This window comes from Cygnus atratus, chromosome 3, assembly GCF_013377495.2.
Source record: "Cygnus atratus isolate AKBS03 ecotype Queensland, Australia chromosome 3, CAtr_DNAZoo_HiC_assembly, whole genome shotgun sequence".
NCBI classification, from domain to species: Eukaryota; Metazoa; Chordata; class Aves; order Anseriformes; family Anatidae; genus Cygnus; species Cygnus atratus.
In genome coordinates, this window is record NC_066364.1 from 109,969,811 (window position 1) to 109,991,326 (window position 21,516).

Consider the following 21,516-nt stretch of genomic DNA (forward strand, 5'->3'; position numbering starts at 1 on the left):
AGATGAAGTGGGCCCCAGTAGACCAAGTCCAGCATCCTTCTTTCCATCAAAGCTCAGGGAAAGCCTGGTTTCAAAGCAGTCTGGTTTTCCTGATCCATACTGGGGAAACACCAGTGCCAAAAAATGCCTGCAGGGTGGTTTGTTAATCCCAGAGGGATTCACAGAAGAAATCTGGGGTCCAAGTGGTGGTGATGGCTGGAGAATCTCTTCCTTCTTCCCTTCAGGACTTGAGTTTGCCATGGGTTCATGGGTAGGTTGTTAAGGACTAGGTCTTTACTCTGTCTCTGTGTCATTTTTTGATGTTGTGAGAGTGATCAACTGTATTAATAGCAATGGGGAAACTACAAGAATGCTTCATTTCACCCCAAATGGACCCTGTTTCAGCAGGCTGTGAACAAATAATTGGGGAGGCCAGCAGTTGGCTGCCAGACAGGGAATTTGAACAGAGAGCATTGCTATTCAAGCAGACTTGTAGACATTCAAGGTGTAAATTTCTCATAATTGATGGAGTTAAATGAAGGATAGTCCAGGTCCTGGCAAAGAACAACATCAGATTCAGGGGGGGCCTAAAGAAAGTTTCTTATAAAATCAAGAATGCCTCTGACGTAGGTAACAAACCAAACAGAGAGAGCAGCCTCTTAACTTTCCAAGTTTTTTATTTCTGCCTCATTTGCTGCTACCTCAGACTAACCAAAACTCCATGTTTGTCTAATATAAAACAACTATTTTCGCAAAATTCTTCAAGCCACAGCAGTTTAGTCCTACCACAATAATTCACCACTCTACTATAGCAAATGTTTACATATGAAAAAACCTACTAGGTATTAAAAAAAATGGAGGAAATTATTTAATTTAAACCCCCTATATTTTAGTGCATTTGATAGAATACAGAAGGCATGTTTTTCATCAGCCAAAAAATATTGTTAGTGGAGGCTGACTTTCTTCCCTGCATTGCGCTTGGTGTGGCCATTGGCATTCATACAGATCCCCACGCATCTCACTGAGCTGGGTTGAATTTTACACCCATGATACTTCCCCAAAGCAGATCTCCATAAAGTCTGGGTGAAGCATCCCCGGTGTCATTACAGAAGGAGTGAATTATGAGTTAGCGAATGGCATGTCACTAAGCTGTCCAAGATAAGGCCGTGGTCACTCAAGGCTTCATCTAGACTCATCAGAAAGAGACACCCTGCAGAGGATGATCCTGCCTAGCTATAACTCCTGTTGGGATGAGTTTTTCTTCCTTTTTCCGCGCCATTGACTGCAGGGAGAACCCAGGATGACAAAGTTCCTAATTTACATTCAAGTAACTGCTTAAGTCTGGGTGGGACAAATACAAGCAGAGGTGAAGTGTGGAGAAAAAGTCTGCAAATCTTGTTGCAGCAGAGAACACAAACCATTTGTAAGGGAGGAGGCTGCAGAAGGCTGGTTAGGTCTGGGGCCAGCAAAAAAGTTCATCTGAATAAACAAGGACAGAATAGATAAGGTGAGAAGCTTTGAAGGAACCAGGTGTTTTGGGCAAAGCAACAAATCCTCTACATTTAAAAGTCACCTGAAGACAGAAGGTGCCCGGAGGGGCAAGGTCTTGGTGCCAGCTCACATGCAACCTCATTGTAGAGCCAAAAGTGACTCTGGAGTGGTTGTTCAGCACAGTGGTCTTTGGAGTTTGCCAGAGAGCCAGATGTGCCCTGCCATGGGGAAATTATCTTCTGCACCTTAGCATCTGGTTTCTGTAGCTGCCAGTGAAAGAATGGCACGGGCATATTGCACGGAGGGGCAGGTGGCACGCTGCAATGGCTTTTTCAAGTGATTACTAAGAAAAAAAGTATTGCGACAATTTTTGGCTGAAGCATTACAGATAAATGCTGTGAACAAGCTCTGTGAACGTGGCTCTGGGAATCGCTGAAATTAGCATTTATCGCTTGGTATTTCAGAGTGCTGGGGCAGAGGATTTCAGGAATGAAGGATTATTTGGCAATAAAACCCTTTTCCTGGTGCTATGTGCCTCAACAGGCAGCTCCCAAAATGAGCAGCCAGGCAGGCAGGCTATGAGTTACCGCATGCCCACTCACACCTACTTGTACTCGGAGGGGAGGACACCAGGATCCTGCTGACCCTCCTGCGAGGCTGGATATTTTGGAAATGAATGTAAGCACAAGCAAAGGGCTAGAAATATAAGACAAAATCCCAGCAATTCCTTATGTTTCATTCCAGGAATGAAAAGAAAATACTTTGGAGGCTTTTGCAAATCCAGCCTCTCCATTATCTGCCAAGACCAGATTATGACCTTTGTGACATCCTCCCCTCGAGGAGGGCATTTTCCTGGTGAGAAAAGCAGTTTGTCGAGTGAGCACAGGAGCAATGGCTCCAGAAGCAAATCCTCTGCTCGTGGGAGAGTGTTATCCTTTGCGGATCCTTGCGGGGCAGAAGGTAGAGCATCCTGGAGGCTCCCAACCTGGGCCAGCGGTCCTCCAGCCTTTTCCCGGTGGCTGCTGCACCAGCATCTCACACAGCATCTCACACTATTGATCCCTCGTTGGTCTCTATGGCACTAAATAAAAGTAATGGGAAGATCTTAAGAAGAGAAGTCTGGAAAATTCGGGAACGCTTCATAAAACCCTGGCTTCTGTGACACCCATCTGCTCAGAGCACACATTAGCGGGTTGTTTCTTCTAAATTAAAAGCTGTGATAAACTCAGCTGCTCTCGGATCTGTCACCATCTTTCTCCTGCAGAATTAATTTGCTGAGATGAAAGGGGCTATTCCCGACTCTCAGATAACCGCTGCCCCAAGGCAGGGAGCTGCAGCCCACCCTGGTCTTTTTACAGAAAACCCATTTGGGCAAATGAAGGACAATGCTGAAAGCAGGCGCCAAGGAGGTGGCTACACAAAGGATCAGTAAAGGTTCATCCTGCAAACTGGGAGCTACTGGTATTAGGGCATATAACTAGGGGGCACTTTTCAGCTCGTTGGCATTACCTGCTGCAGAGACAGCCCCAAAAGGGGCTGCAAGCTAGGCTAGGCAGGAAAGGTAAAACAATGCCCTAGATAACAGTCCTGGGGAAAAACAAAGGACCAGATGTTTACTGGGGAGTAGCTTCTGGCCGGCTCCAGCCAGGCGGAGAACAGTTTACTCTTCTCAAGGCTAAATCTGAGATCAAAAGGAAGATCTCAAACATTAGAGGACCCCAGGGCCAAGCAAAGGCTTGGGGAGGAGGGGGCTGAGTGGCTACGGACACTTTTCTCTGGAAAAAAAAAAAATCTCAGGAGGAGCTGCTCGCCTCGATGGTGTGAGAGCCTGGCAAGTCTTGTCGTTGCAGAAGGTAAATACGTGCAGGAGACAGCAGCTCAGAGATGTGACCCCATGGACAAACCCTGCATCTGCATCTTTATGATGAGCAAATGTCTTGGGAAAGAGTGGAGATGTACGCATTTGGTGAATTCGCCCACAAAAAGAATGGATTATTGGGTGGGATAAGCTAGCAGGTAAGATGGAAGCAACCTGGGTGCACTGATGCCACATTTAATTGTCCAGCAAATTGGTTTTCCTCCAAAAAATAAACGCTAATGCTCATCTGTATGCAACACCGTATTCTCTGCCTTTGGAGAAGGAAAGATGTCCTCACCTCTGCAGCCTCTGCTGGATCTCCCTCACCTTTTATTTTGCCCTGATGAGCTCTGTTGGGCCACACTTCGCCCTAGAAGAGAATCTGCTCAGAGAAGCCTGGACTTTCCCCATCTGAGCACAAATGGAGACCAGCAATAAGCTGACTTTCACGATCTTGGATGTCTTTTCCAACCTTAATTATTCTATGGTTCTGTGATTTAGCAGCAGACAACACTTCAAAGAGATGCTCACACCTCCCCTCCCTAAATAGGAAGCTCATGAAAAGAAAACAAAGAATTGCCAGGGGAAAAAAATAAATAAATAAAACATTTCAGAAAGTCTTTTTTAGGCTAAGGAGCTTTGAGTGGTGTCAGGCAAGATTTACAAAATTGACTTATAACTTGGGGTGTGCTGCCATGTAGTGCCATAATCAAGACTCCCTGAAGTGGCTTGGCTTCTGGACAAGATGGGGTGTTTCCCCTCTATGAATTTGTTCCCCTTTATGGTGCCTTAGGCATGGTGAAAGAAGATGGCTTTTTGGACAGCTGATGTGCTTGCTCAGTCAAAATCAGATGATGAAGTATGCAGAAAAGGACAAAATGACAGAACACAAGGAGCCCTGGTTTTGTGCCAAAGCCTCCTGAAGCTACCAGGGGATGGCTTTGAATTTTGGCACCATGGGAAGTAGTTACTACATCATATTCCCTCCACTTTAAACCACAGGTGCCTCAGGACAGCAGGGTTTTTACATACCAAGCAGACTACTTGGTGAGAGGCTTTGAGGTGGGAATGGCAGCCCTTTACTTTTCTGAGCATCCCAGAAATGGATCAAGGCTGTAAGGAATGTTAATGTATTTTATTGGACAAGACGCTAGAGCTGGAAACAGCTTGTCAGCTGTTGGGCACACGAACACTTCCAGGATAAAAGCAAAGACCTTAAAAGCTTTAAAAAAGTGCTCAGAAATAGTTCGTTCATGCCAACAACACCTTAAATAAACCATCAAATGTAGCCAGACAAAAACTAGAAATATCCCTATAAAACAATGAAGTTCAGTAAGTGTGGATCGGCTTTGGGCAAAGTATAGCTGGTTTGCTTGAAAGGCAAAATTTTTCCCTACAAAAACTTCCTAGACAGTGTACTAAATCCTTTTCTGTCTTTTTCTATCAAAACTTGAACATTTAATGAAAAGTTTGATTGATAATTAGCCAGGCTTGATCTGGGTGAACTGCTGGCCTAGGCAGCTTTTCTTTGATTCAGATTTCTAAAATTTTCTTAAAATATCACTATAGGAAATCCCTGTGGATGGCAGTGTCTTCTGGTTGCTGGGAGAACCTGAGCAACTCAGGATGAACGAAGAAGACCTCATGGCAGGAGAAATGTGAGTATCACGGATTATGAATGAACCCAAACTGGGGAATTCTAGCTCTGGAGCCTCATCCTGTTTTGTGTTTGATCCCATTCAGTGTCCAGGATCAGGCAGTTCCAAATTCAGATTTCTGAGAGTTTTGGTTAAAAATACAAGACAAAAACCAAGACAAAATAGGTTATTTCTCATTTTCTGTATTTTTTCCTTCTTCTTGCCTTCCTACCTCCCTTCTTTAATGATATGAGCCATAAGGAAGATGAGAAGGTTTGGGGTGAACCTGCACAGCTGAAGTTCTTTAATCACTTATTACCCAGGGATTCCCTGCATGCTTTGTCCACCTGGAAGGCATTTAAAAAAATATATATTTTAGATGTTTCTGCTCAAGTGAGAGGCTGGATATTGCTTTGACATCCCTTATTCATATTTCAAATTTGCCTAACATCATGTTGGGCCAAGCTGGGGAGTTTCTTGTTGCGTGCCCTGTCACAGCACTTCTCCACCCGAAGGAAAAGGAGAATGTTACAAGCAAAGTCCATGGGGCGTGCTTCTTCTATTGCTATGCAAAAGACATTTCAAGTGAGGTTGACATCAAAGCGATGCCGTCAGCACTGAGCATAATGAGCGCCAATGAAGGACTGCCACAATTCATACATCAGGGTAGACAGAGAGACTGCAGAACAACGTTTCCCTCTCTTTGGTCTCCTTATTGTGGTGAGGTTCTTGTCAAAGACACAAAAACCCAGCCCCTTGGAATATCAGACATTTGTTTCAGTCATGGTGGCTGCCAGAAGATAATAGCCGTCAGTGTAAAATTACAAATCATTCTGCATAATGCTGTGCTGATTACCGTGAAAGCAATGGCAGTATTTGAATTTTACTCCTTTTTTTTTTCCCCCTTGCCTGTCTTTGTTGCCGTGCTGAGCTAAAGAGCCCGATGTGGCAGTCTTGCTAAGGCAGCTTTCTGCAGGCGGCTTTGTGCGACCAGCCCGATGTTGCTCTCAAATTGCTCTTCTACTGCTCAGCAGAAATGTTCTGCAGGTACTTTGGGGCAGGCGGGTGATCCTACTGCACATTGTCCTTGCAGAAAGCCTTTGTGGGCTCCTCCTTGAGTCTCCTTCATCAGCAATGTCCTACAGCTCTCCTTCCAGGTGGGAAGTGATTCTCTCCTTCCTTACAAGTCTGAGGACCTCTGGTATTTACCTTGCGTATTTCTTTGCTGTTGTGCCTACATTTCCTGCAAAATGTGAGCTACGTTAGGATGAGCTTAGGTTAAACCGTGAAAACAGTGTGGTGATGTTTTTGCACCAGGAAGGTGCTGGAAATATTGGTCAGGGTGCTTAGTAATGAGGGGTGCCTGGGAAGGGACTATTCTGTGGTGAGCAACTATCCAAAGGGAATCCTCTGCTGACAGAGGGGAATGTTTTCAGCCATAAAAAGGATCCCTATTTGCACGCATGTTTTTAAATATCTGGTCCCTCCCACGCAGGACCCTGCTCTGTGTACAGCTGAATCCACCTTCAGCTCACAGTCTCCAAAGCCCAAGTATTCACTGTAAATCAAACTTTCCATGTTTTAACCCATGGCAATGCTGTTTCCCCTCTCCCTGGCATCACAAACATTGCCAGCGGTGCCGTTTCAGAGAGCAGAGCAGAGCCCTTCATCTTCTTCTCAACACCCTCAGCTTTACTTAGGACAAGACACGCTCAGCTGCCATTTTCGGGTGATTCACGAGCCAGAAAAAGATCCTGGATGCTTCAGAGAAGGGATGCACGAAGCCCTCAGTCACTGTGAGTCACTTCTCTGCCAAATGCTAATTTTGCATCAGAAGCACGTTTCACTTGTATTTTGAGAGGAGGGTTGTTTTTTTTTTTTCCTCCTTTCTGTCATTTGAGGACAAACCCTGCCCAGGAGATGCTGAGCACCCACAAGTCACGGAAAACTTGCGGATGCCAGAGCCTCTCATGTGGAATTTGGGACCAGATCTTCCTGGGGTGCACATCAGTGTAGACATCCTCATTTTAGGGAAGTAACTCAATCGAGTTTGTCGTTGGTATGGTGGTCTAAGCAGGGTGTTCAAAAAGAATCAGGAAGGTGAATGGGCACATAGACAGCTGCAAGGAGGAGGATTTCTTGGGGGGTTGTGGAAAGCACACCTTTCTTTCCTTCTTTGGTCTATCTGCTGCCCTCTCTCATTGTATTTAAAAATATCTTTTTTTTTTCCCAGTGGCAGCAATAAGGAAGGCTGGTAGATTTTGTGGCATTTTCAGGACTTTTCGTCTTTGTTGATCTGTATATTTGATCTTGATTTTTAGTCACGTTCTTCCCCTTTTCTGTTCTTTAATTGTATCAGGATAAACCGTGTGTTTATTAGCTGTCATAGTTAATACCTGTCATAGCTAATAGCTGTCATAGTTAATACCTGCCGACGATCTGGAGTTAAGAGGAAATAGAGCAGTTGGTACCATGTAAGCTTCATTTTTCCTTGCAGAGAAATCTTGGTAGGACTTGTTGGAGCCACATATGTTGTCATGTTTAAAAGATTAAATGCTGGCCCTGAAGACTCAATATTATGCAGTGAGGATGAAGCTTGCAGAAGGCATCCCTCCTCTGTGATGAGGTGAGTGAGGATGCAGGAGTTACAAGTCCCTATTCCCCAGCAGACAGGGAACATGTGGGAGTTTCAGGTCTTTCTTCCTTTTCCATCTCATCAAAGATCAGAGGTTTCTACCTATCCAAGGGTAAGAGTGGAGGTGACAGAGCAGTGACAACACAGAGACATACTGCGGGATGTCCTTGCTTAGCAGGGTAACGTAAAGTAGCTTAGCTGGGAAACAGAAACTGTGGGAAAGGTGTGGAAGGAGGCAGGCAATAAAAAGAAGAAAGAAATGACACAGAAGCCAAACCCCTACTCTTTGGCCCCCTCCCACCATGTGCGTGATCACTGTACCCTCCCATGAACATTAAGAGCTGGTGAAACAGCCTGAAAAAAAAGAAAAAAAAAACATGCTGTAGCCCCAGGGTGGGTAGAAAGAAAGTAGAGAGACAAACAATATCCCTCCTCCAGGAGATGTGGAACATAACTGGGCACGGGGAAACCTGGCTTGTGTCTCATGTGAAAGATGCACGAGCAGCATCTTCAGGATTTGGTTCCTGGGTGAGGGCTTCCGCATGCAGTGGGTTCATTATTTATTTACAGCTGCAATTGTCTCCGCCTGATGCTCGCCTATCTGTGCTGTTGGAGCTTGCTAGCGAGAGATGGGAAAGCCCTGTTAAATCATTAAGCCTCCCCCCTGAAGTGCAGGCCGCGTGCTCTCAATCTGATAGAAACCGATACTGCAGTTTATCTCTGTCAGAAGCGCTGCGAACACTTAGTGTCTGTCTCTTAATCTCATTGTTTTCTTAAAATATCATGTCCTGGTGCTCTGCTGCTATTCCAGCACAAGGGGAAATATGGAGGGGAAACCGTGTTTACCCAGCCCGATCGCCTTCTGCAGCGAGGTGGCTGGGCAGGTGAGTGGGGAGCAGTGGGTGTTGTTTCACCTTGGTTTTGGTGTGGATTTTGGCTCTGTCTCCCCTAACGTCCTCGTAGGCAAGCTGACATAGTACGTGTTAGAGGAATGGATGGTGAGGTGGGTTGAAAACCATCTGAGTGGTCCAGAAGGTTGTGATCAGTGGCACAAAGTCCACCTGGGGGCAAGTGGTGTGCCCCAGGGGATGGTATTGGGGCCAATGCTCCTCAACATCTCCCTTGTGCCACTTGAATGACAGCACAGGGTGCATCCACAATGAACGTGCAGGTAATACAAAACCGAGAGGAGCGGCTGGTACACCAGATGGGACCTGGCTGCCATCCAAAGGGACCTGGCCAGGCTGGAGAGTTGGGCTCTCATGATGTTTTGCACAGGGAAATGCAAGGTCCTGCCCCTGGGGAGGAACAACCCCAGGTACCCGTGTGTGCTGGAGGCCAGCTGGCTGCAAAATGGTTCTGCAGAGAAGAACCTGGAGATCCTGGTGGACGCCAAATTGAACATGACCCAGCAACGCACCAAAGAAAGCCAATGGTCTCTTGGGCTGCATTGGAAGTGTTGCCATCGGATGGAGGGAGCTGATCCTTCCCCTCTGCTCAGCACTGATGAGGCCACATCTGGAGTGCTGGGTCCAGTCCAGGGCTCCCCAGTACAAGGGAGACCTGGACTTACTGGAGAGAGCTCTGCAGATCTTCAGAAGCCACCCGGATGTGGTTCTGGGCCAGCAGCTCTGGGTGGCCCTGCCTGAGCAGGGGCCTGGACCAGATGGCCTCCAGAGGTCCCTTCCCACCTCAACCTTTCTGTGATTCTCCAATACCCTTTCTGGCTTTTTTTTTTTTTTCTTTTTTTCAGCTGAGGAAGCCCTCTCTGTCTCACATTGCTTGTATTTATTCCAGGTGCTGTTTTTAGCTTGCTGTTTCCATCCACAGGGATGATCCATCATCAGCCAAGATTTTCAGTACAGGGGAAGTGAATCCTATGCCCAGAGCTTCAAAGACACTCAGCAACATGCACTACCTTTCACCAGGTGTTCCACTGCTCCTCCCCAAAGGGACAGTATCATGATCGTAATGTTCAGTGTTAATGTACAGTAATGATCGGCAGCACTGTGATTTTTTAATCCAGTAAACCACGGCTGTGTCATAGCACCTTGATAGTGGCAGGGTCCTCTGCTAGATCTTGCCTGTAAGGTATATCTCATAAGGGGAAGCCATTTGTACCCTACCATCTCCTGAACTGGCCAAACGTCCATGAGCCTATTGCTAATCTGCTTTCTCTATTGAAAACATCCATTCCTGGAGGTGATGGCTGACATTAGATCAATAAGACACGTAACCCACTCTCCTGGTGCTTCATGCGAACACTTGACTAGCTTGTTAACAAGATCTGCTGGCACCGAGATCCCACAGTCCAGATGTTTTCCACCATCCAGAAATGGCAAAAAAAAATCTGCTGCCACGTACAGGGCTGGTCGATGTGTTAAGGGTTGAGGAGATGACCCCATGGTTGGCAGCTTTCTCTCCAGGATATTTCGTGACGTTAACCTGCAGCTGGTGAGGGTTTTCTCTCGAGCAGACCGTGCTTGCAAAGGGGACAAAACTTTGGGCTGTGGGTCCTCAGCGTGATGGGTCTGACCCACGTCCCCACGTCATCCTTTCTGTGTGTGTGTGCATTGACACAGCGGGACGGAGAGCTGCAGTCTGCCTGCTGCAAAAATGAGGATAATACCTTTGACCCGCTGGCTCATGGACTGTAATTAGTTTACATCTGAAAAGCACGGTGACAGTGAAATATTTCATGTGTGTCTGTTCATAGAGACAAAGGCAGAGGTAAGGAGGGTGGCGATGCTGGAGGGAGAAGAGGAGGAATATAAAAGGATGGCAAAGATGAAGGCCAGAGATGCTCAAGGACAGAGACACAAGAAGCCAGGCTGATGACGGGGAAGAAGAGGCTGTGCTTCCAGGCAGCAGAAAGGGGAGCACTATGGAGAGAGGTGAAAAGAGCAGTAACGACAGGGAGATGGATCGAACGGGCAAGCCATGGACTGAAGGTGAAGGCACAAAAGGGCAAGGACAGATACATGCAGCTTTTGCAATGAGCAGCTGTGATTTATGTTCACTCCCTTTGTCACATCATCCTTCCCTGGCAGATGTCCCGCACGCAGCATCAGATGTGTATTTGGGGAGGGGAGAGAGGGGATTTTGAATAATCAGACTAACCCTGAGGTATGGAGCGTGCTTTGAGCAGCCTGTAACACCTACCCGGGGAATTTTCATTAGAAATAAAATCTTGATTAAGTGATAGCTGGGTCCAGTTGTCACTTGCCTTTCCTCTCCTGCTTCACTCTTCTGGGGAAGCATTGCCTCACTGTCTCCAAAGGTTGGAGGCCACCCCATTAAATGCTCTTTCTTGATATTCCAGCCACCTCTTGGTCTTCTTTGAGACCACAGCAGCTCCCCTGCCACTGGGAGTTTACCACCCTGGGTAAGATGCATTGGTCCCCATTTCCACCAGCAGCTTTCAGAGGAGTTTGTGTACCCTAAAAAACTTGGAAACAGCTGCAAGGGAAGCTCAGCCTTCTCTCCTGTGCTTGGAAAGGGCTTCTCCACCCGCTCTCTCCTGCTTCCCCCTGGAGCCAAGAGCTTGCAGCAAGCTCTGGCCTGAGATGCCTTGTTAAGGGGACGGGAAAGAGTAAAACAGCCAGGGCAAAGAGGGTATCAAAGAATATTGATTTTATATCAATACATTGCACGTTGGCGTAAAGGAGAAATAAAATGTTTGGACATTTGGTTGCACTTCCAAAAACACATCAAAGTGAAAGCGCATAAATTGTTTTAAAAAACCAACATGCATTAAATAATGTTTTCCTGCCAAAACTTGACGAAAAAAAGAAAAAGAAAGCATCAACTGAAGGGAAAGTGGAAAGCATTTTGATTGAAAAAATGTCAGCTAGCTCTCCTAGAAGCAACAACAAGCAGCAGTGATTGTGCTTGCACAAAATGGGCCCTTCTTCGCTGCGCAGAAGTTTGTTTTTATTTTTCCAGCTTCAGCTGGCTGATCACAGCTCACCTACATTTCCCACCAGAAAGCCAAATAAAACCCACACCCATCCAGGCTCGCCCATTGAACCCTCCAGAAAGCTTTGGGCCAAAAAGAGCAGAAAAGGGGAAAACAAAACAAAACAAACAAACAAAAAACAACAGAAACAAAACACAACAGAGAGGTCCAGATCCTCAAAGACATGAAATAGCTCCGAGGACTGGGCTCTGCACTGCTGGTGATGTTTCCGTGATTGGAAGGGGATTTTCTAGGTGTTTTGGTTGCTGCAGGTTTAGTGGCTCGCAGAGAACTTCTAGGTCTTTTATTCACTAATCCTACGCGAGCGTTGTGGGCTGACAGAGACATAATCCAGGCTCCTTCAATGAATCTCGTGCAGTTTGGTTTGTAGACGGAAAATGAATTAGGTTAAGCGGGGATTAGAGGAGATGCACCACATGCCTGCTTCGCCCTGCGCGATTGTGATTGTTTATATGTGAGCCGGGAAAAAAATGGTTTGGGGAAAAACGATTGTAAAAATTAACGGGTTTTCCAAACTGAACAAAAGGAACCATACAAAAGAACCTCGAGGGGTTGGGAAGGCTTCCTCGAAATGGCAGTCCCGTGACACTGGACAGCCCTGGAAGGTCTACAGGAAAATATATTTGGGATGGAGCCAGCATCCATGGAGGTTTGATGGCCATGAATAGGCCGTGGATAAGGAACCAAAGCTTTGCTGAGCAACGAAGGGGTGACAGGAGTGGATACCTTCCAACCAAAAAGAAGGTTCGGGCGATGTTTTAAGAAATGTGGTCATTGAGGTGGCGGCCCCACGGGTTGTCCTCATTGACCCCAAGAGGCCAGATCCTGCCTGCAGCACCCCGGGCTTCTTGCCGGTGGTGCTGGAGCCAGGCTTGCTGCTGCTTTTCTGGATTTTCTATTTTAAGCCGCTTCCGTCAGAGGTGCGGAGTCGGAAGTTGCCATGCCGACCAGGAAATTTCAGGCCCTAAAATAGTCAAAACTTGCTCCTGCGGCGTGCAAGAGTGCGTATGCTTCCCGAGAGGGAGGCGAGGAGCGAGCTGGTCGGATGCAGCTTGGCGTCGGGAGGCTGTGAGCATCCTTCCTTCGCGGGGGAAAAACGACCCCCTCGAGAAAGCATGTGCAGGGACGGCTTCCCTGTAGGATCCCAGCAAATTAAAGCAACAGAGAGCAGCAGGTCCTAATAATCACTCTAAAGCATTAAAAAAACCCTTATTATTCTTGGGTTTACTGTTATTCTCGCTGTTATAGAGATAGCCTGTGGAACCCAAGGAGGAATTGAGTCCTCAGCGTGAGACACGGAGAGCACTGGAAGGAAATTGGATGGTTTAGGAGGCAACGTGCATCTTTCAGGGAGGTGTTGAACCATGCTTGTGGGCTTCTTGGTCCACCGTGATGTAAAGGATTTGCAGCTGTGTGCTGAGATACCCGAGGGCTGGACCGGTATATTTCCCCATGGAAATGCCCTTGCACAGCTTTCCAACCCAAATCGTCTGCTTCAGCTTTTCTCCCAGAGTGTGGCACCTCACTGTTCTCCGCTGCCTTTACTGCTGGCCTTTTTCTCAAATCCCAGGGCTTGTTGGGGGTCGTCTGACCCTTAACCATGCCACACTTTACAACAGCATCCCATGGAAAGGATGCATACACAGCTGCCCTGTGTGAGCATGTGTACCTGTCACTCTTAATTCAATCCAAGTTGACCATAGATCCCTAAATGTGTGTTTTTTTCCTGTTTTTTTTTTTTTTTTTTTTTTCTTAAAGTTATTTGAAACTGTGGTAGCCTATAGGAGGGAGCCGCTGAAGAGATGCCCCAGGCATCAAGCCTGTGACACAGAGCTGGTTCGGGGGCCATTTGGTCTCTCGTGCGTGCTCTGCTAAGGTTATTCCTCAGACTCGCAGAAGCATGAACGCAAAAGCTGCTTAGCCATCGCTGTACGAGGAGAAAATCAATTAGCTTCACATGCTCAGAGCCAGCCAATTCTCCTACCCTGAAGTGGGCTCAAGCAGCTCTGCAGCCACCAGAAACCAGACCCTGGGATGCTCCTCACTGTCACCAGCCTGGTTGGGGGCTCATCGAGCATTTGGACAAGGGGCAGGCTCACCTTTCACATCCTGGATTCTGCCTTTTTTTTATTCCCTCCTTCGCTGCTATTGTTTTCCCCCGCACGCCCCTCCAGCCAGTTGTGGCTCTGCGGTCCACGCTCACAAATGCAATTCTTCTGATGTATGAATATTTCACAACCGCTCCCTCCCCTGGAGACAGCGCCTGCCGAGGAAGCAGCCTCCGCGGGGATGGAAATCGTAGTGAATGACAATCTTAATGAAAGATCTCTTCTCCGAGGGCATCTCTGCGGAGGAGCACACACCATCCTGCGAGAGCTCGCTGCTCACCAAGGCACCAGGGCACGCCCCGCTCTCCGGTTTGGAAAAGACTTCTTGGTTTGTCTTTGGTGGGCGTACGGAGCAATGCCACTCCATCTTTTCCCAGGACACGGCATTTTATTGGTTTGGAGATGCCTTGGGATGCTCTGGTCTGAGCTCCTCGTAAGACAGGTGGAAATATCTTCCTTATCGTGGACATACGCATAGCCCCAAGCATGGTGTGGTTCTTTGGGTCATTTTTTTCCATCAGATAGTTCCCCCCATCACAACACACACGAGCAACCAATAATCCAAGTGCACATCAAATCCATACAAAATCAAGTGTCGCAAAAATGCACGCATGGGGCTGTGTGTCCACGTGTCTCCATATCTCCACCCCTCTTCCCCATGCCAGCCTCTCACCCATCCCTTCCACGTCTGAGAACACTGAGGGGGACTGCCACCTACCTGACACGTTTTCACTGTCACTTGCTCCAGATTTTTCCGCTGAGCACAGCCCCTGGCTACACACCGGATTTCTGTCCCCCATCCAAACTGGAATTATTCATGAGCATAAGCATCTCCAGTAGGACAACACAGCTGCCTTAGCCATCAGCATACGTATAGCTACGTGTAAATATCCCACTGCATGTATATAGCCGCCTTATAGATACCTTAGATATCTGATACCTGAATTATATGTTGCAGACACAGCTCTCCGAACAGCAAGCGTAGCACATGGCCGAGCAGGGCCAGGGTGCTGTCTGTCCCTCCGACAGTGGGTGGCACTATGTCCCCAAAATAGCTCCGCTTCCACTGCTCCAATCTTCGCTTTTCATCTCGAAAGCAAGGTTAAGCGCACGGGGATTCGCGCAGCCAGCTTCGGGCTGTCTCGAGGATGTTTTTCTAGGAAAATCAGAAGTGGTAAAGTTGCTCTGGAGGCTGAGCCTGCTTTGTGTTGTGCTCTTCTCAGCCTTTTGTTTGTTTTAAGGACCAAGAAGCATCAATTAGAAAAAGTTGGGATGGCTCCTACTTTGTTGTCCTGTTGTCTTGTAAAACACAGTCTAATTGCTTGTCCACTTTTTGGGGGCTGTACTAATTTGTGACACTCTCTCTCCTACAAACAACTTTTAAAATACCTGTAGTGCCTGGGGCTCGGTGTTGTGGCTCAATCTTAATAACAAGAGATATGGAACTGGATTTACATCTGTTGCAATAATTTTCCTTTGCATTTCTCTTCTACTAGAGATGCAAGGGAGATAGTTGGGTCTGCCTTTCATCTGCTGTAGGACTTTCTTACAGGAGACTCGCCCTAATTAGCTCCCATTGCAAAACTTCTGCTAATGTGAACTGACCACGAATAAATAAAAATACAGGATCTCCTGGCATCTCAAAGCATCAACATGTTTCAAGGTGGCCCACGCACCAGAGCAGAAATAGTGTGCTGTATTGGGTATGTCCCAGAGCAGTTTCCAGTTTCGGTGAATCATTTCCAAGTGGTGCATTACACCAGGAGGTGTCAGTGTCTCCTGCCTCTGCTCTGGGTGCTTGTGAGAGGTTTAAGGTAGGAGCTGCTTAGGGTTCACGGGCAACCCAGTTTAGGTTTGCAGTGGTGCTCAGTTGAATGGAAAGTTGTCCCTGCTTTAAGGAACAGGACCAGCTTTCAAATCCATGGAGCAAACCACAAACACATAGAGGCGAGGAGGGGAATTAAACTTCTGTTTGCTTCTTCAAATAGGACAGGGTTACAGCCATTTGGGCAAGTCCTGCTTTTACCCTCAATGAAAATGACCCTTAATGATGATGCTAGGAGCAAAACACTGTGTGTTCACACATTATTCAGGCACCCCAAATAATGTGGGACCCTGCTGCAGCCAGGGTAATGGAGGGGTTGTAAAAGAACAATACCTCATCTCCCTAGAGGGCTTTTTATCCAAGGATCCTCTGCCCTTTGACACATCTTGCCCAGTTCAGGTTCCCTGAGGCAGATAAAGGTCTGAGCAAGGAAACTGGAGCACAAACAGGGGACAGGCTGTGCCCAGCCTGGCACGCTGGCTGTGTGGACACCGCCATCAGCAAGGATGTAAGTCATGCCTGGGAAACAGAAAGCAAACAAAGTGAGTCTGTGAGCTGCAAATGCTCAATGTCACACGACGGGGTCTGCACTAGCCTGGGCAAACAAGGGTTTGTGGTGGCCCTGCCTGTAATGGTGACGTGGGACCAGGCTTCCCTTGGCAGATACAGCGTGCCTGGGACCACAGAAACCTCACGTTTACCCTAGGGTGATGCAGGAGCTATTTGTTCTTCTAGAAGATGTTTGGAAAAATTTTATGGGAGAATGACCAAAAGACGTGGCCATGCCAGTGTTTGCCCTGCTCTTCTTTATTTTAAAGCAAACAACTCTGTGGATTTTATGCCAGCTCTTTATATTCTCTGGTCTGCATAAATCCGCCCAGCTTCGGAGACCAGTGGGTGCACGTTTGCTCACGCTAGCTAGGGGCTGGCTCGGTCTGCTTGCTGGCAGCGATGCCATATGCCTCCTTGTAGCTCCAGCTAGGTTCGTTTTACTGGGACCAGATGGGGCAACAAGGGGCTCTTGTCCCAGGGGAGATTTCTGGGTGTGAGAAAACACCAGTTTCCCTGAGACGCGCTGCTTTTATGCATCCCAGCATTGCAACATCAGCCTCTGTGCTCCCTTCTGTGGAGGCCCTGGGGCACAGGGGTATGAAAACCATGCAGGCTGGACCTTCACCCTCTTCTGCACAGCATCTGCTCTGCTTGGGTGAACGGTGCTCAACAGCAAGGGAGTGCCAAGTGGCAACGTCCACTTCCGTGGGATTTGCTATCAGAATGGTGCGGTTTTTATATTTGCTGGTAGAAAAGCCAAACTCTGCCCTTGCGATGAAATCTGTGAGGTTTTATGGAAAATGAAGCAAGGCAACTGTGGCTCTGTCACATGTGTTGGAGCTTGGGAGCCGGTTTCTCCTAAGATCAGCCTCACCGCTCCCCATCTTTCTTCCTCTAACAGGAGCAGCAGGCTCACTGCCCCACCGTTCCTTTCCCCATATGCCCTACTTGCCACCTTTTGGGTGGCAACATTAAATTCTGCCTCTGCAGCTGCACAACATCAAGCTTTGCCCAGACTCGTGCCTGTCCAGAGCCCACACAGGCTGCAAGTCTCAGAAATCCCCAAGGCTGAAGCCCTTGGCTCAGATCCATCCACCTGGCTTTTCTGCCCATCCATCGCCCCTCTTCATGCCAAGTGTGGACATTAAGTTTAACATGCAGGAGTCACAGCCCTGGCCCAAAGGACCATCCTCAAGATGCCCTTCCTTAAATGATTTCTGCCAGGGTCATTTAATGACAAGTGCTTTGCCCGGGCTGTATGGCACATGTTTTTTTCTGAGCTGGATGCCTCGGTGGGACTGGCTGGAGGTCTCGCCCACAAGCCAGAGGCTCTCAGGAGAGGCTTTGGCTTTTCTCAAATTAGGCTGTTTCTGACTCACAGCCTTGTGCCTTGCTTTCAGATTGGGCAGAGAGATAGAGGAAGGATGGGTAAGGAGGCAGCCTGGTGCAGGTTTCATCCCAGGCTCTGCAAATTGCTTTAGTTAAATTGGAGATGTTGTTAGTGGTCTTTTGCCACGCAGCTCATGCCTGCTCTTCAGTTAACCCTTCCCTGGGAGCAGAAAATGAGAGGACTTCGTTTCCTCACCAGGACTGAAGCAGAGTGCTAGAGAGGTGAAATTTCTTGTGTGTTGTGGGGTCCTGACAGTCAGGATGAGAGCAAGTAACTCGTATGGGATGCTGTGATGGCTCTACCTGCATCTGGGGGTCCTCCTGGTTTGTCCAGGAATGTTTCACCAAAATCTGAAACATTTCCACTAGCCTTTCCATCTGCAGGAAGCTCTGCATGAAGAAGCCAGCTGCAGAGAGGGCTTAGGAAGGAGCCAGCAACAAGAAATTTGGTAAAACTGTCCCACTCCCCATCATGCCGGCTACTTAGTTGACAAAGTAGGCTATAAGCTCCCAGAAAATTATTCCTGAATATGCACAAAGCTAAAAGGCAGCTGCTGTCTTCCTGCTGGCTAGAAGAGAACCAAGACTACAGCTAGACACCGGATGGCAACAGTTCGTTAGAGACTTGGATTTCACTGAAACTATTTAGAAATAAAAGTTGCATTTGCTTCTAATGTGATGACAAGTGCATCAGGACAAGCTGCTAAGATTTTTATTTATTTTTTCACTTTTCAAATTGATTTATCTTGTGTTAATTAAATTCTAGTCATATATTTAGGAATCCCCCTATTGCCCTTAAGAATTGCTTTCCACAGAGCCCCAGCCCTGGGGAGCGGCTCGGGGTCAGAATATTTCCCTGGTTAGAGTCGGAGCCATGCACCCTAAGCATGCGTGTATCCTCACATTAACCAACACATCCCAGCGTGTTTATCCAGTTCAGTTTCTTGTGAAATACTCCTACCAGATTCTGTGTGTTTTCAGCCCAATTGCTCTGAATGCAATTATCTGATCTTGCTAAAACTGTTTAAATGCGATTAGCCAATATAATTATCCAATAATAGAGCTGGTCCAAAAATTAAAGTAGCAGAAAGAAGAGGGGGAAAAATAAAGAAAGCTGAGGCATTTGCAACAGATTTTTTTGGATTATTTTTCCTATTTGACAGTATGGAGAAAAAAAACCTCTGAAGCAAGAAGATTGTTTTCCTTGTGAAAAAAAAAAAAAAAAACATACAAAAAAAACACTATTTCTGCCATATCATCAGAATTCATTCCCCGAAAACAGCTTTCTTTCTGAAAATGCTGACCCAGGGAAGATTTTCTGCCATTTTCCATGTGCTCCTCTTTATTCACCTGAAGGCACACGGGAGATGGTGTGGCTTTGTTCCACATGAGTGGAATCAACAGTGATCAATGTCCCGCGGAGAAAAATGTGTCCAGAACCTGCTGGAACTGGCTGGTGGTGCTCTCCTGCCCCGGTGATCCGCCTCGTGCTCCTGGGGCAATCGTTTGGGGGTGAAAAGGGAGCCTTGCTCCAGGTCTGCGGTCAGGCGCTGCGCCGCAAGCAGCAGCATCTTGAAGGTTTGCATCCTGCTTTACTCAAAATAATCCCTCCAAGAACACCCCGTGGTCAGTGCCTCGGTTTTCACCGAGAGGACCTGAGGTTGAGCACTACTGAACATCTCAGTCCCTTCATTTGAGTTTGGTTCTTGGCCATTTTCTTCACCTTGTGAGCAGGCACATTCAACCTCAGAGGCATCAAAGCACCACAACTCTCCCAGCTCAGGAAAGGAGGTTAGAAGCCAGCTGAACAAGTCGAGGCCTACTGCTGTGCATTCACTCTTCATTCTTCATTTGGCTAATTAAGCAAGAAACCCAGGTCGTAAATTAATATGATTAAAACAAATGAAGCAGCGTAGAGTACACCCTTAACTGTGCAGATCATAGGTCACTCCAAAGTACTTGTTTGCTTAGCCCACTCTGGACAAAGTCCTTGTAGATTTTGAACATTTAATTGTCGACTCTTCATTTTTTACAGTTCGTTGCTTGCAAGCCTCCCGAGGGCCAAACCCTGCCCCATCCTGCCCCAAGGGGGAATGAACTGAATCAACAAGAGCGATGTGCATGCTGCCGAGGGTGGGACACGGCTGTGCCCACTCTGCACTTTGGATGGAGCAGAAGCAGCGGTGTTTCACCACAGAGGAACTTCCTACCTCGCAAGACCCATGTTACCGACCTCCTGTCCCCTTCAGCTTCACGCCTTCAGCACAGGCTGGGTCTTGCAATTTGCCCTGAACCTCTCTCTGTCTCCAGCTGGGGGCAAGGCCAGTGTCTGTTCCCACGGCTGGTGGCCGTGGTTTGTCCCCCTGCAGGTCCGGGGGCTGCTCCCCTTTCCTTCTGCTCAGTACCAGCTCATTGGGCACCATGCTCTGGTATACCAGCCAGCCACCACTTCCGTCATTTCTTGCAGTGCTGGAAGTATCTGAGTGCTCCCTGCGTGGCCCCGTGGAGGAGAACTGATAAGAACTGAATCACTTAAGTTTGAGGAGAGAAGTCAGGGAGACCAAAGCGACCTGCAATCCCGTCCCCTTCAGCCACAAATACCCCGGCCACGCTGGGAGGAAAGCACTGTGAGGGTGTTGCAGGCACATCTCCGACCCCTTCGTTAGCTGGGCCCAGCTGCCCGTCTCCTTTCCTGCCTCGTTAGGAGCTCTGGCCCCTGCACAGGTAAGCCAGCATTCAGGGTGGATGCAGGGAAGGGCAAACCGCCAAACACCAGTGTTTTTCTGCGCCCCAAGGGTGTGGGTGAGACCATGCATCTGCTGGCTTGAGGTGGATATTGTTACTGGAATTTGGGATTCCTTTCGGATTAAGCATCATGCAGCGCTCACAAGGCTCCACTTAGCTGACATGTCTGAGCTCTGCCTGAAAATCTGATTTCTCATTCATTACTTCTAAAGCTGTGTTTGTTTCTGCTTTCTTTTTTTGATTCTTTTTATCCCGGCTGGTTGTAACATGCACATCCCTGTTATGTTCTTTAGATGTACTGCTCTGTTTTTACTTGAACTAAATATTTCTTTGTGTTCTTTTCTCTCCTTCTCCCAGTACTGGCCCTTTCCCCGAATTCCTGACACAGGCTGTTTGTTTTCTATGGTTTTGCTTCAGCTGAGCTTGGTTATTGAATGTCCTCTCTTCTTTCCAGAGAGACTCCTGATCCAGACCCTAGGCTGGTTTTCCAACACATTAAGTTTCCATGTCTTTCCTCTCCTCCACTTTGACAAGATCCAGTTTTATCCTTCAAAAAATTTGCAGTAACCTTTTACATCTCTTCTTCTGTCCCAATTTCTAAGGATGCAAGGTGCTTCTAGTGGTGGTGTGTGTGGTACATATATGTCTTTCTCTCTACCTGCTGCTTCTTTCTTAGCTTGAAGCCATTGGCCAACATTAATGGAGATGGACAGAGAGTTGGAGGGCTAAAAGACTTCAGGTCTGTGAATATGTGTGAATGAGCAGGCAAGGAAGATGTTCTGTGTTTTCTAACTGAAGGGCAGGAGAGGTATGTTTCTAAATATTATGGCTGTGGGGGAAAAAGCTCAGAAATACGACCCACGGGCTCCAGATCCAAAGGTAAATGAAGAACGTTTTTTCTTTTAAACCCCATGCTTCTAAACTATAAAGTCTCATGGTTTTGGAGGGGACAGAGTCATGGCTTTTAAGCAGTTGGCTATGAAAGCAGTGATGTTGGAGTCTCCTGGCAGTCAAGAGTAGTCAACAGACCATCACCACCCCACGGGTGGTGATCACCACCCCTCTTCACCTCCTTATCTGTGCTGGTGCCTTGCCAAGCTGTTCCCAGTGGCAGGAGAGCGGCGCTTCCAGTCTGGAGCTCTGCTATTGCCTCCTCATCCATGGTACAGACCCAGGGAGAGGACATCACGGGACAAAGCGTATCAAAGAGCTGGATGGACTGGGTAACCTTGGGCAAGTCACTTTACCTCCCCGTGACTCCACTTCTCTTCTCACCCCGCAGAAATTCCTGAAGGCAGGAATTTTCTCCATTGCTGTT